General features: G+C 36.1%; 1 protein-coding gene across 1 annotated transcript in view; it reads left to right on the forward strand.

The window, feature by feature from the left end:
- PPP3R1 (protein phosphatase 3 regulatory subunit B, alpha) overlaps nucleotides 1-13,501 on the forward strand; it is a 71,621-nt gene that overhangs the window by 33,628 nt on the left and 24,492 nt on the right. The window lies entirely within an intron of this gene.

Genomic DNA, 13,501 nt, shown 5'->3' on the forward strand with positions numbered 1-13,501 from the left:
AGGTAAACAGCTAGTTTATTTATCCTTTGGTAACAAAATGTTTGTTGAAGGCAAAACTTCCATAGACCAAGTAGCTATTGCAAAAGATGTTTCTCAGGGGAATGAGGAGTATAAAAAGTGTGGGTGGTCTGGTCATTTCTGACCTACTGGAGAACGTGAAGGAAGAAAATGACAGTTTTAGACATTCTTGATTTAAGGATCAGTCAGAGGACGAGGGAGATTAAATAAAAACCATAAAGTCTCTTGTGTGGAAGGGCAATAATTGGGTAAAGGAGAGATCTTTAGAAATGGATAGGGACGTTTGGTAAATTTAGTTGCCATCATGAGGTCCCAGAATCCCTAAACCATTCTGAATCTTCTTGCCCTTTCTGTCCCTGTTTGATGTAGCTGGCTCTTCCTTGTTCGGAGACTTCTTACCTTGCGATGAAGTGTCACTTCCTTAGTGTCTTCCTAAAACCATTTTCCCAGTTGCTCTTTATGTTTCATTGGTCTCCTTTTCCCAAAACACATGTCAATTTCATTCTCTTCTACACCTTTGTTTGCTTGTGAGCCCTGGGTAGAATGCTGTTCTGTCAGCTCTTTATTTGACTGACTGTGTTGTCATTCTGTCAGCATAAATGTCACCTGTTTGGAGATGTGTTCTCTCTCTCTACTCTGCTTAGATTCTCTCTTATCATGAATAGTACCCTGTTTATTTTCTTTAAAATAGTTATAATCTGAAATTATTTATTAATCATTTTATCTTACATTTTGTGACTTCCTACAATTTAAAAAAATTTTTTTAAATGGTCATACTCTTAAGACCAGTTACCTGTAATTCTGCCATCCCATCTCCTGTTTACATTTTATTTTACTGTTTCCTCCCAGGCTTTTTAAAATGAGTTTCTTGTGTAATTATGATCATATGTAGGTGTATGTTTCTATTTTAAACGTGAGGATAAATTGTTACATCAGCATATTGCTAGAATTGACTAAAAATCAAACCTAAATATGACACTGTAGACCAGGGGTTGGTAAACTACTGCCTACCGGCAGTTTTTGTTAATAAAGTTTTGTTGGAATACAGCTTGGGCCCATTTGCTTATATACTGCCTGTGGCTGTTTTCATGTGACAGTGGCAGAATTGAATAGTTGTAACAAAGACCATGTAGTATGCAAAGCCTAAAATATTTACTACCCAGCTTGTTACAGAAAAAGTTTGCCAAATCCTGTTACAGACTGTCGTGGTCCTCTGGATTGGAGAACTGTCACTTCTGACAGTGTCTAACCTGCCTCTGAAATAGGATCAAGATTAGAGTAGTTACATACTGGTGTCCCGGGTGTTATCTAGATCTATAATTCTTGTCTCTGGCAAAGTTTACTGTGTCAGTTTTATAGTTTCTTTAGAATTGAAAGGATTCTGTTTAAAATTGTGCCTTGCCACTTAGTGTTTGGTTTGAGCATGTGACATAATTATTTCTCCAGTTGCTGGTGGGCAAAAAGAAGGTCTGGAAATCTGTAATTAGCTGGGCTTCAGACTGCAAATAGAGTTGGGTGTGGCTATTGGGATTACAACAGGAAAGAGGTTTTAGGAAGTTAGTTTTTGTTTCTTTGCCAAGCAAAGAGGTCCCTAAGGGGACACACATCCAGGATGGCAAAGACCAATTTTTTTTTAAATGTGTGGTATTTAAAATTTCATACACTATTAAAGCTGCTCCTTTCAGTTTTATCATTAGAACTATGTCTTCTTTCTTACGACTTCATTTATGCTTTTATGAAACTGTTGAGCCTTGTTACTAAAGATCTATACTTGCCAGTGATTGTTCAACCAGCTATGCATCTTATCTGGATTTTTCTCTGTTCCCTATTTGGTTCACTAGAATAAAATGTGCTTTTACCAATTTTATACATGATTTGGATGAATTTCCCCAAAGAACCTGTCCACATTAAAACCGCTACTTTTCCCCCACCCACATGTTGCAGTAAACTTTTTTGCTCATTTAAGAAAACTCTTCATTATTGAAAGAGCTTATTGTTATCTGTGAATAGCTACCATTATAGATAAGAATGTTAAAACTAATCCTTGAGGCACTTCACTATTTATACTTCCTTGTTCAGGTAAAATGATGTCATGCCTTCTCATCCCTCCAAGACCCACCTCAATTCTATGTTCTTAATGAGGCTTTATATAATTGTCCCTGCCTTGAGTGGTCTTCTTAACTCTTCATGTAGTTACTGTCTGTTTTGTTCTTCTAGTATTTAAATTGTGCTTTTTAAAAAGGTAAGAAGAATCTAAATTATATCCTGTAAGGTACTGCCTTTGGCCCTGTGATACACAGATAAGTAAGCACCCCCAAAGTGCTTACAGTCTGGCTGTTGGGTGAAATTATTACAGTACAAGTAAACCATTATGAGAAGTAAAAAAAGTTCTAAGGAGGGAAAATTACTTTTGGTTAAGGACATTAAGAAAAACTTCATGGAAGGGCACCTGGATGACTCAGTCAGTTAAGCGTCTGACTCCGCTCAGGTCATGATCTCAGGGTCCTGAGAGTGAGATCAAGTCCCTTGCCTGGCTCCACTTTAAGATTCTCTCTCTCTCCCTCTCTCTCTCCAAAAAAAAAAAAAAAAAAAAAAAGCTTTGTGGAAGGGATGATGCTTGAAAATGGTTTTGGAAGCTGTATAAGAGTTGAATGCTGATTAACTTGGAATACAGCTGGGCCCATTTGCTTATATACTTTTTCAATCTCCTTAAATTCCATCCAGGTCTTCAACATTCTTTCCAAATCCCCTACATAATCCTTTCCAGTACTCTGCTTTTAATCAGTGCTTTGTCTCCTGATTCTTAAGAAAATTGGAAACATTTTAAGTGTTAGCCTTCACATGTCCCCACCTCCACCTTCCACCCCTGCCTGCTAATTTTTCCAGTCCCATTCATACTTTACTAACTGCTTCTGTCAGTGTCAGAGTTTGTGTTATAGCTCCCTTATTTAGGGTCAGCCTCTTGTACTTTTAACTTCATCCAGTCTCATCTCTAGGACCTTATTTTGTTTCTCTTGTTTATTTCCTATGTCTTCGATGTCTTCAGCCTCTTCATCTCTCTTCAGTTTATACATCTAACCAACTATGCTGTGATTCTGATCCTGTGTGTACCTTTTACTTTTTCTTCTACTTGAGCTTCTCAAAAAAAGAGCATATGCAGTTTTCTCTATTTCCTTATTTCTGCTCATTTCTTGGCCTGCTGCATTCTGGCTTTCATCTCATACTACTGTCATTAAACTGTTACTATTAAGGTCACCTTCATTTTATTGACACATTGCCTGTTTGCCAAATTTGATGGATTCAAAAAACCTGTAAAGTCATTTGTGATGGTTGGGGAAATTGGAGCATGATTATTTAATACCAAGGAGTTAATTATTACTTTATTAAATATTTTTTCAAGTAATGTTATTGTGATGTTTTTAAAAAGAACATTTTAGAGATAAATACTGATCAATTACAAGGAAATGGTATGTCTGGAATTTGTTGTAAGATAATTGAAATGGGTGTATAAGTAAAATAAGATTTCTCATGTGTTAATTGAAGCTGGTTGAAGCTGGATGATAGGTATATGGGATTCATTAAACTATTTGATTCATTAAACTATTGTATGTGAAATTTTCCATTATTAAAAGATTTTTTTTTTAATGAATGGAAAAAGGGAGAGGGAAGTAACTAAAGAGTAATAATCAAGAGAAATAATTGATTTATAGTTAAGTATGGCATGCAACACAGCAAGCTTTAATAATAATAAGAGGCTGTTTAAGCAGTTTTCACCAGTAAAGGAATTGAGGCATTGACAGTAGAAGCGTAAGTGCAATGCCTGGCATGAAGCAGATGCTGAATAAATAGCTGTTGACTGAATAAGCTGGTAAGAGCTCACAGCTGGAGTAATAGACAGCTATTTGGATAATTTAAAAGGCTGTACCTTTAGGAAAACTCAGTAGTTACCAATGGTGATTGGTATTTATTTTCATAAATAATCACAACAAATACTTATATGGCATTTGACATGTGCCAGGCATTGTTCTAAGCAATTCACATACATTAATCTTTTTAATCCTCACTATAGCCTCATGAGAGAGGTTTATTTTCCCTGTTGTATAGATGAGAAAACAGGAGGTAGAGGGACTTCAGTAACAGGCTTCAGGCCACACAGCAGCAGGTAAAGTAACAAAACCATGAGTTGATCTCAAGTAGTCACGCTCCAGAGTCATGTTTTTAATCACCTTCCTTATAGTAGGTTTTACAAGATAAATGTTATATTTGTGTTTATGGAATGATTTTAGGTAAAACTGGACTTGTCCGATACATAGATAGGTATTCTCGTCCTCCTCTCCTCCTCCTCCTCCTTCTTCTTATATTTTTGTTTCTCAATTCAGTGTTCACTTCTTACTGAGTTAAATTATTCTAGGCCATTGTGACTTTGTTGTCTGTTGGCTAACCTGGCTGGACTAGGAAATGTACACTCCACTGGGGTGATTTGCTCAAAGTTGAGACCTTAGTTGTAAGTTGGCATGATAACTTGGAAAAGTGGCTGAGTACAAGTTACTACTTCAGATAGGTGAAGCAGAGACTAAATGGGGGAATAGTTGGAAGTTTGAGTAGAAACTCAGATTCAGCTAATTTTTACTGATGATAAAACCAGTATAATTCTGAATGTTTCTGATAAAATTGGTAAACTTAGGTCTGGCTTATTTTTTAGGCTGAATGTAGATGAAAGACAAATTTTTTTTTTTTTTTAGATTTTATTTATTTTAGAGATAGAGCATGAGCAGGGGGAGGGGCAAAGGGAGAGGGAGAGAGAGAATCCCAAACAGACTCTGCACTGAGTGGAGTCTGATGCGGGGCTCTATTCCATGACCCAAAGATCATGACCTGAGCTGAAATCAAGAGTCAAACGCCCAACCGACTGAGCCACCCAGGCGCCTCAAGAAATCTTTTATCTAAAAACATTTCTCAATTTTCTTTCATTAGAAGGTGACTTCTTGGCTGACTCTGAAGGCATGTCCTTTTGCATAAAGAACTATCTGTAGAAACCTTGAAGACCTAATTAGCCTTTAGGACACTGCTCTCATTGTGAGTAAACAGTCTCATATTCAGGCAATTTTGCTTTTGGTTTGAGTATTTACAGGTGACTTGAAAGTGTAGAGACTACTTTGTGCTATTAATTTCTGCTTTTAATCAGATTGTTGCAGGGAAGTTTATGTATTCATATTCTTTAGAATCTAGTTTTTGTTATGAAAACAGACTTTTTCAGAGAAAAAGTTAATCTAAGGTGAATTTAATTTCTTTTATTTCTGCATTCCTCTTTTCCCTTCCTTATATGGACTAGCTTAATTCCATTCAGTATTTTTTTTTAAAAGATTTTATTTATTTGACAGAGAAAGACACAGCAAGAGAGGGAACACAAGCAGGGGGAGTGGGAGAGGGAGAAGCAGGCCTCCCGCAGAGCAGGGAGCCCAATGTGGGGCTCGATCCCAGGACCCTGGGATCATGACCTGAGCCAAAGGCAGATGCTTAATGACTGAGCCACCCAGGCACCCCTCAGTATTCATTTTTTTAAAGATTTTATTTACTTTAGAGTGCACCCACGAGTTGGGGGAGGGGCAGAGGGAGAGAGAGAGAATCTCAAGCAGACTGCCTGCTAAACACAGAGCCCCATGCAGGGTTCGATCTCATGACCCTGAGATCATGACCTGAGCTGAAATCAAGAGTCAGGTGCTTAACTGACTGAGTCACCCAGGCGCTCCCCATTCGATTTTTAAATAATGTGTGTTCTAAAGAGTGAGTTCTGGTTGACTCTCAAACCTTTATTCATCATCTCAGAAATCTTTGGAGGAAACCTTTTTAATATCAATAAAAATTCAGTTTGAATGTGCACAGGTCAAAATGTTTCAAAACATTTTATTCCTGGGGCTCCCGGGTGGCTCACTTGTTAAGCGTCTGCCTTCGGCTCAGGTCATGATCCCAGGGTCCTGGGATCGAGCCCCACATCGGGCTCTCTGCTCCACAAGAGGCCTGCTTCTCCCTCTCCCACTCCCCCTGCTTGTGTTCCCTCTCTCACTGTGTCTCTCTCTGTCAAATAAATAAAATCTTAAAACAAACAAACAAACAAACAACATTTTATTCCTATAGGGGTGCCTGGGTGGCTCATTCAGGTAAGCATCTGCCTTTGGCTCAGCTCATGATTCCAGGCTCCTGGAATCAAGCCCTGCGTCGTGCTCCCCGCTCAGCGGGTAGTCTGCTTCTCCTCTGCCCCACCTCCCTCTCCCCCTCCTCATGCTTGTGCTCCCCCTTTCTTACATGCACTCTCTCAAATAAGTAAAATCTTTTTAAAAAACCATTTTATTCCTACTGTGCTATTTAATATTAGAAAACTTTTTTGTCATTAACTTTGAAATTGACTTTTACATTTGTTATTTTGATTAAAATATTCATAAATGTATCACATAGTTCATGTTTGTTAATCTACCAGCCATGATTTACCATTTACTTAGTAATTTAGTGATCCTGAACTCTATTTTACCTGTCCCCTGAGAATTACTTACATTCTGCTTTCTTTGAGTAAAACTTTAGAGCTGAATAACGGAGAGAAAGATGAAAAGTTTTCTAAAGCATAGTGTATGACTTGAACATCTGGGTTTTGAGTTGTTCACCTTGTTTTTTGTTATAGATAACTTAAAAAAAAATCCTGGATTGTCTGCTAGGTTCTAAATATTTTAAGTTTTTAGGCAGGTAGTGTTAAGAAAAACTGAGGTGCTAGACTATCCAATTTTGGTGTGGTAGCACTTACAAATTTGAGGTTTTAACAATGAAGTGCATGACATATAATGTGATAGTCCACCATAATTTCAATAATTTTGGGGCGCCTGGGTGGCTCAGTCGTTAAGCGTCTGCCTTTGGCTCAGGTCATGATCCCAGGGTTCTGGGATCGAGCCCCGCATCAGGCTTCCCACAGAGCGGGAAGCCTGCTTCTCCCTCTCCTGCTCCCCCTGCTTGTGTTCCCTCTCTGGCTGTCTCTCTCTCTGTCAAATAAATAAAAATAAAATCTTTTAAAAAAGGTTTTTTTTTTTCAAGAATTTTATAGTGTTATGTAGAAGTTAGTTACTTTAACTGGTGAAAAAGCCTAGCCAACCAGTTAGCAAAAGTATAATGAATTCTTGGATCTCCTTCAGAATGTTATAGTAAAGGGTAAGGAAAAATATACAAAAAAGGAAAGATTTGGGGCACAAATACAGCGAGTAATAGCATCTGCCCAGAGTAAATTTCAAGAGATGTAATAGATAAAATAGAAGCAAAACTAATCAGTGAAATAGTAGGAGATAAGTAAAATCAAATCTTCTGATTGAAAGAGCATTGTGATAACCAAGAAGTTTTGGTGAAAAAGGATCAACATTTAGTCTCAACTTCTTTTGTAATTTTAAAATTCTAAAAGTAGAAAGAAAACCCTGAAAGCTGCTAGACAGGGAAAAAAATTGCCTAAAAAGAATAGGAGTCTGTTGGCATTGGATTTCTTAGCAGCAGCAGTAGATATTAGAAAGCTGTGGAGCAATTTATTCAAAGTTCTGAATTCCTAAATCCAGAATTTGGTACCAGTTGCAATGATTATTCAGGTATGAGATCAAATTAAAGACATTTTCAGAAATTTAAAGACTTGGGAAATTTACCTTTCATAAGTTCTTGAATATGTACCCAGAAAAATGAAATAGAAGTTAAAGAAGATGAAATGAGATCCAAGAAACCAGATCTCTAAGACACCAGTGAAAAGGTGTCTTAGAGAAAAGGATAACTGCTATGCCAGTGAGCTAGAAAACAACTGGTACAAATTAAAGCAAGAAGCTAGAATTGTCTGTGAAAAATGTCTTCAAGAAGAAAGAGAAGCCATTATATAAATTGTGTGCTGGAACCTACCTTCCTTCCCTTCCTTCTTCCCTTCCAGAATTTCTTAATGTAAAAGGCAGGTCAATAAGAAAAAAAAACAACCCTGAGTATATAGTGTCACATTATTGATAAACCAGATTGAACTCTGGAGCAGCCATAAATAAGTCTTGAATAATTGGTGTTGTAAAAGAAGACTCTTAAATATGCATTCTTTTGTGAAAATACCATATTTTGGGGGGAGTTTGGGATGGGGAGTTGTACAAAACTAAAGTGCAACTAAGTGTTTAAATGCAACAGAACATAGGAACAGATAAAAATAAGAGGAAAACCTGGAGAATATGATGTGTAATGGGTTGGGGTTGGATTTGACTTACAAAACAATGGAAATCTTTAAGAGCTGTATCTTTTGAGTAAGATATACTACTGACCTACACAGTGTATGCTTAGGTTTAAAAAAAAAAAGGTGTGACTTTTAAGCCATGGTTATTAATAACAGAAAACTCGTGTTTTTATGATCTTATAAATATATCTTATAAATATGTGCTTTTTCAGTAGCTTATTGCCTATTTTGATTAGAACCACAATGTAGATAAACCAAAAGGAGAAAAACAACATCAATACAAACACCTTCAGTAGGAAAACCAGTAATGTATAAGTTGGAGAGCCTCTCAGAATTATATGGTTTGATTTTTATCTGTCTGGAGTGAGAACATTCTTATATTCCCTTTCCTCCACACTTAGGCCGAAAATGCAGGTTGAGGAACAGCAGTGTCTAATATCTCTTAGCCTAAGCTTCTGTACTAACTGTTCACATGGAACTAACATAGGAAGAGAAATTAGATCAGAAAGTATTTTAAGAAATCCTGTCACTCAGCTTTGCCATCAAGCTTTATAGCATTGAGCAAGTTACTTAACTCTCTGGGTCTGCTTCCTCATCTTGAGTTTTTCATCTCCAAGGTTTCTTTGAACAAATTGCATTACACAGCTTTTCTATGACAAATTTTCTTCTGAAGCTCATTAGCTCTGAAAACAATTTTAAGAAAGAATTTTAAGATTACTGCAACTGTGCAGCTTATTTTGACGTTTTTGGACAACATTCATTTTCCTGAGTGAGTTCTGGTGTGATGGATCATTTTTGGCTATGCCTTTTATATAAGGTAGGAAGAAGTCAGTGGAACATACAGCATTCACATTTTGAAGGAACATTCTAGAAAAAAGAAAACACAATTACCAATATCAGTAACAAAAGAACTGAAATCATTACAGACCCTACAGATGTTAAAAGATAATAAGGGAATATTATGAAGAATTTTATGCCAATAAATTCTACACCTTAGAATAAATGGAAAAATTTCTGCAAAAACAAAAACCTTAAAACTGACACAAAAGTAGTAGAAAATCTTAATAGAATTGTATCTGTTAATGAACCTGCATTCTTATTTAAAAATCTTTCCCCAGGGAGCCTTGGTGGCTCAGTTGTAAGGTGTCTGCTTTCAGCTCAGGTCATGATACCCAGGTCCTGGGATCAAGTCCCACATTGGGCTCCCTGCTTGGCAGGAAGCATGCTTCTCCCTCTCCCACTCCCCCTGCTTGTGTTCCTGCTCTTGCGATCTCTCTCTCTCTGTTAAATAAATAAATAAATAAAATCTTAAAAAAAAAAAAAATCTTTCCACAAAGAAACCCAAGCCACATGGCTTTACTGGTAAATTCTAGCAAACATTTAATGAAAAAAAAATCATAATCTAGATTCCTTCAGAAAATAGAAGCTAGCATTACACCATTGGCAGTATCAGAGACATTATAGAAAACTATAGACCAACATTCGCCATGAATGTAATGCAAAAATCTTTAAATATTTGTAAATCAAATCCAGCAATATGTAAAAAGGACAATAAAACATGACCAAGTGGAATTTATCCTCAGAGTATGATTTTTAAATAAAAAACAATATAATTCACTATGTGGACAGAATAAGAAAAAAACCATGATTTTATCAATAGATGTAGCCAGATCTTTGACAGGGTTCAGTGGTAAATACTCTTAGCAAATCAGGAATAGAAAGGAACTTTCTAGCTTTGATAAAGCATCTATAAAAAAAACCTATAGTTAACATCATACTTAATGATGAAAGCCTGAATGCTTCCCACCTAAGACTGGGAAAAAGGCATAGTTTTTCACTTTGACCAAATGTACTCAAAATTGTACTAGAAGTCCTGGTCAATACATTAAGTCCAGAAAAAGAAATAAAATACGTGCAGATTAGGAAGGAAGGAGTAAAAAATAGTCTTTATTTTCAGATGATGTCATTGTGTATATAGCAAATCTTGAGTTACTAGAAATAAGTGATTTTGGCAATATTGCAGGATACAAGGACAGTATGCAAATGCAAAAATCAGTGGAAGTTTTATATAGTCATAATAATTAAAATGAAATTGACAGAAATACCATTTACAAAAAATAAAAAACATGAGCTATTCATGTAAAAATTTAACCTAATATATGTAAGATTTGTATGCATAACTATAAAACATTACTAAGAGAAACTTAAAAAGACCTCAATAAATGAAGAGAAATAACCACATTCATGGATTGGAAGACTTGATACTGTTAAGGCATCAGTTCTACTCAGACTGATTTTACAGATGCAAGTCAATCCTTAGCAAATTCTCAGCAGGCTTTTTGTAAAAATTACCAAACTAATTGTTAATTCCATATGGAATGTACAGGTCTTAGAAGAGCCAGAACAATTTTGAAAAAGAACAACAAAGTATGAGGACAATGCTCCCTGATTTAAAGATTTACTATAAAACATAAGACTGGTATTGGTGTAAGATAGACAAATCAGTGGAACAGAGTAGAGGGTATAGATCCATATAAATACGTACATACATACATACATACGTGTAGCTTCGCTGGTAAATATATAATTTGATTGGTTTCTAATTTTTATTTAATTGAAATATAGTTGACATTGTGTCAATGTAACAATATAACATTGTATAAATTTAAGGTGTACAACATACTGATTTGTATAGTTGATTTTTTAAAAAGATTGAGTTATTTATTTAAGAGAGCATGAGCGGGAGGGGTAGAGGGAGAGAGAATCTCAAGCAGACTGTGCTGAGTATAGAACCTGACACAGGGCTTTATCTCACAACCCTGAGATCATGACCTGAGCCAAAATCAAGAGTTGGATGCTCAACTGACTGAGCCACCCAGGTCCCCCTGTAGAGTTGATTTTTCACAAATGCGTCAAAGATACCATTGTAAGGGATACTTCTCAACAAAATATAATTATATTTCTATATGGAATAAAAATTTGCCTCTACCCTTACTTATACCATATACAAAAAATTACATGGGTCATAGATTTAAACATAAAAGCTAGAACTATGGAACTTCTAGAAGAAAACTTATAGGAGAAAATCTTCACAACCAGGATAGACAAAGATTTTTAGTACACATAAAACATGAATCGTAAAAGAAAAAATGGATTTCATCAAAATAAAACATTTTTGCTGTTTAAGATTTTATTTATTGAGTATGGGGCTGGGGAGGGGCAGCATGAGAGGGAGAGAGAGAGAAAGTCTCAAAGCAGACTCTGCACTGAGTGTGGAGCCCAACGCAGGGCCCAATCTGATGACCCCAATCATGACCTGAGCCAAAATCAAGAGACAGATGCTCAACCAACTGAACCACTCAGGTGCCCCACATTTTTGGTCTTTAAAAGACACCTATGGAAAGGCAGCTTACAGACTGGGAGAAAATACTTGAAATACCTATGCCTGACAGAGGACTTGCATCAGTCAGTATACAGACAGAATTTCACAACTCTTTCAGACAACCCAGTTTTTAAAAGGGTAAAAGATTTGAACAGTCACTTCACAAACGAAGATAGATGAATTGACAATAATCACATGAAAAAGATGCTCAAGATCACTAGTCCTCAGAGAAGTGCAGATTAAAACTACATAGCGGTACTACCCACTAGAATGACTAAACTTAAAAAGACTGACAGTACCACATGTTGACAAGTTCTGGAGTTCTCCTACATTGATGATGAGAGTGTAAAATGGTACACCGCTCTGGAAAACTTTTTGATGGTTTCTGAAAGTTGAATATATGCTTACCCCGTGTGACATAGCAAGTCCAGGAAAACATTTGTTTACAAAAAGAATTTGTGAATATTCTTAGCAGCTTTATTCCTAATAGGCCCAAACAGGAAATAGCAGGTATGTCTAGTAACCCATGAATGCCTTAAAAAAAATGTGTATATCCATACAGTGGACTATACTATTCTGCAATAAAAAGGAACAAACTAGTGACATATGAGACAGTTTGAATTAATGTAAAAGAACTAGATGAGAAAAAGAAGATAGATACAAGAGTACATCCTGTATAATCCCATTTATATGAAATTCTAGACATAATTAGTTACAGAAAGCAGAACAGCGGTTACCTGCAATTGGTGGTAGGGGATGTGATTTGACTGCAGAAGGGCTCAGGGGAACATTTTGGGATGATGGAAATGTGCTTTTATCTTGATTGTAGTGATGCTTACTTACATAGGTGTATACATTTGTCAAAACCTATAGAACTATGTATTTAATAATATACTTTTGGAATGTCAGTTATTTCTCAAAATTGGCTTAAAATTTCTTAATAGCATTTTACAACTCGGTAATTCTTGGTACTGATGTCTAGCTTTCACATATTTGACAATTCGTTTTTTTTAAAAGATTTTTTATTCATTAGAGAGAGAGTGAGCGAGAGCATAAGCAGGGGGGAGGGTCAGAGGGAGAAGGAGAAGCAGACTCCCTGCTAAGCAGGGTGCCCAATGTGGGACTTGATCCCAGGACCCCAGGATCATGACCTGAGCCAAAGGCAGATGCCTAACCAACTGAGCCACCCATGTGCCCCTACTTCATTTTTAAATTATATAAAAATTATAATCTAGAAACACCAAAAGTGCATGTTGCCTCTTGCATTAGAAAATTATGATATAACCCTAAAATCTAGACCTTTTAAGTGGATGACAGTTTTTCTTTGTAAGAAAAGACAGCACAAATTAGTGTGACTTGTGTTCATACTTCATAAAATACTTTTTCATTTCTCTAATGATATTGGTAGGGTTCTTTTTTTGTTGTCAAACAGTTCCTTGCAGAATATAAATATTAAACTTCTTGTCTATACACAAGGTCAGTACAGAATTTGGGGGTTTTTTGGGGAACTGCTTATGAAGGTTTTATCTGTGACCATCTCTACTGCGCCCTCTGGTGGTTTTTGCATCTTATTTGGGGTAACATGAAAATACATTACTCATTACCTTTGTAGGAGATACATTTTACAAGAGACTTTAAAATCAAACTTTATGTTGAGAAACTACCCAATACCTTGTATTGATAAAACTATAGTGCTTTATTCTTGTGATAGTCTTTATGAGAGTAATTCAGTACATGTTTCTTCATAAGTAGTTTTGTCATGCCCGATGGCTCTTTCCAGAATATTTCTGAGAGAGAGATTCCTTATTACAGTAATCTTTCCTAATAGTTTTCATTCTATGATATAGTTCTAAATATTCTGCCATACAAAATAGATTGAG

This window comes from Phoca vitulina, unplaced genomic scaffold (assembly GCF_004348235.1).
Source record: "Phoca vitulina isolate PV1807 unplaced genomic scaffold, GSC_HSeal_1.0 scaffold12, whole genome shotgun sequence".
In the NCBI taxonomy this organism is placed as follows: Eukaryota; Metazoa; Chordata; class Mammalia; order Carnivora; family Phocidae; genus Phoca; species Phoca vitulina.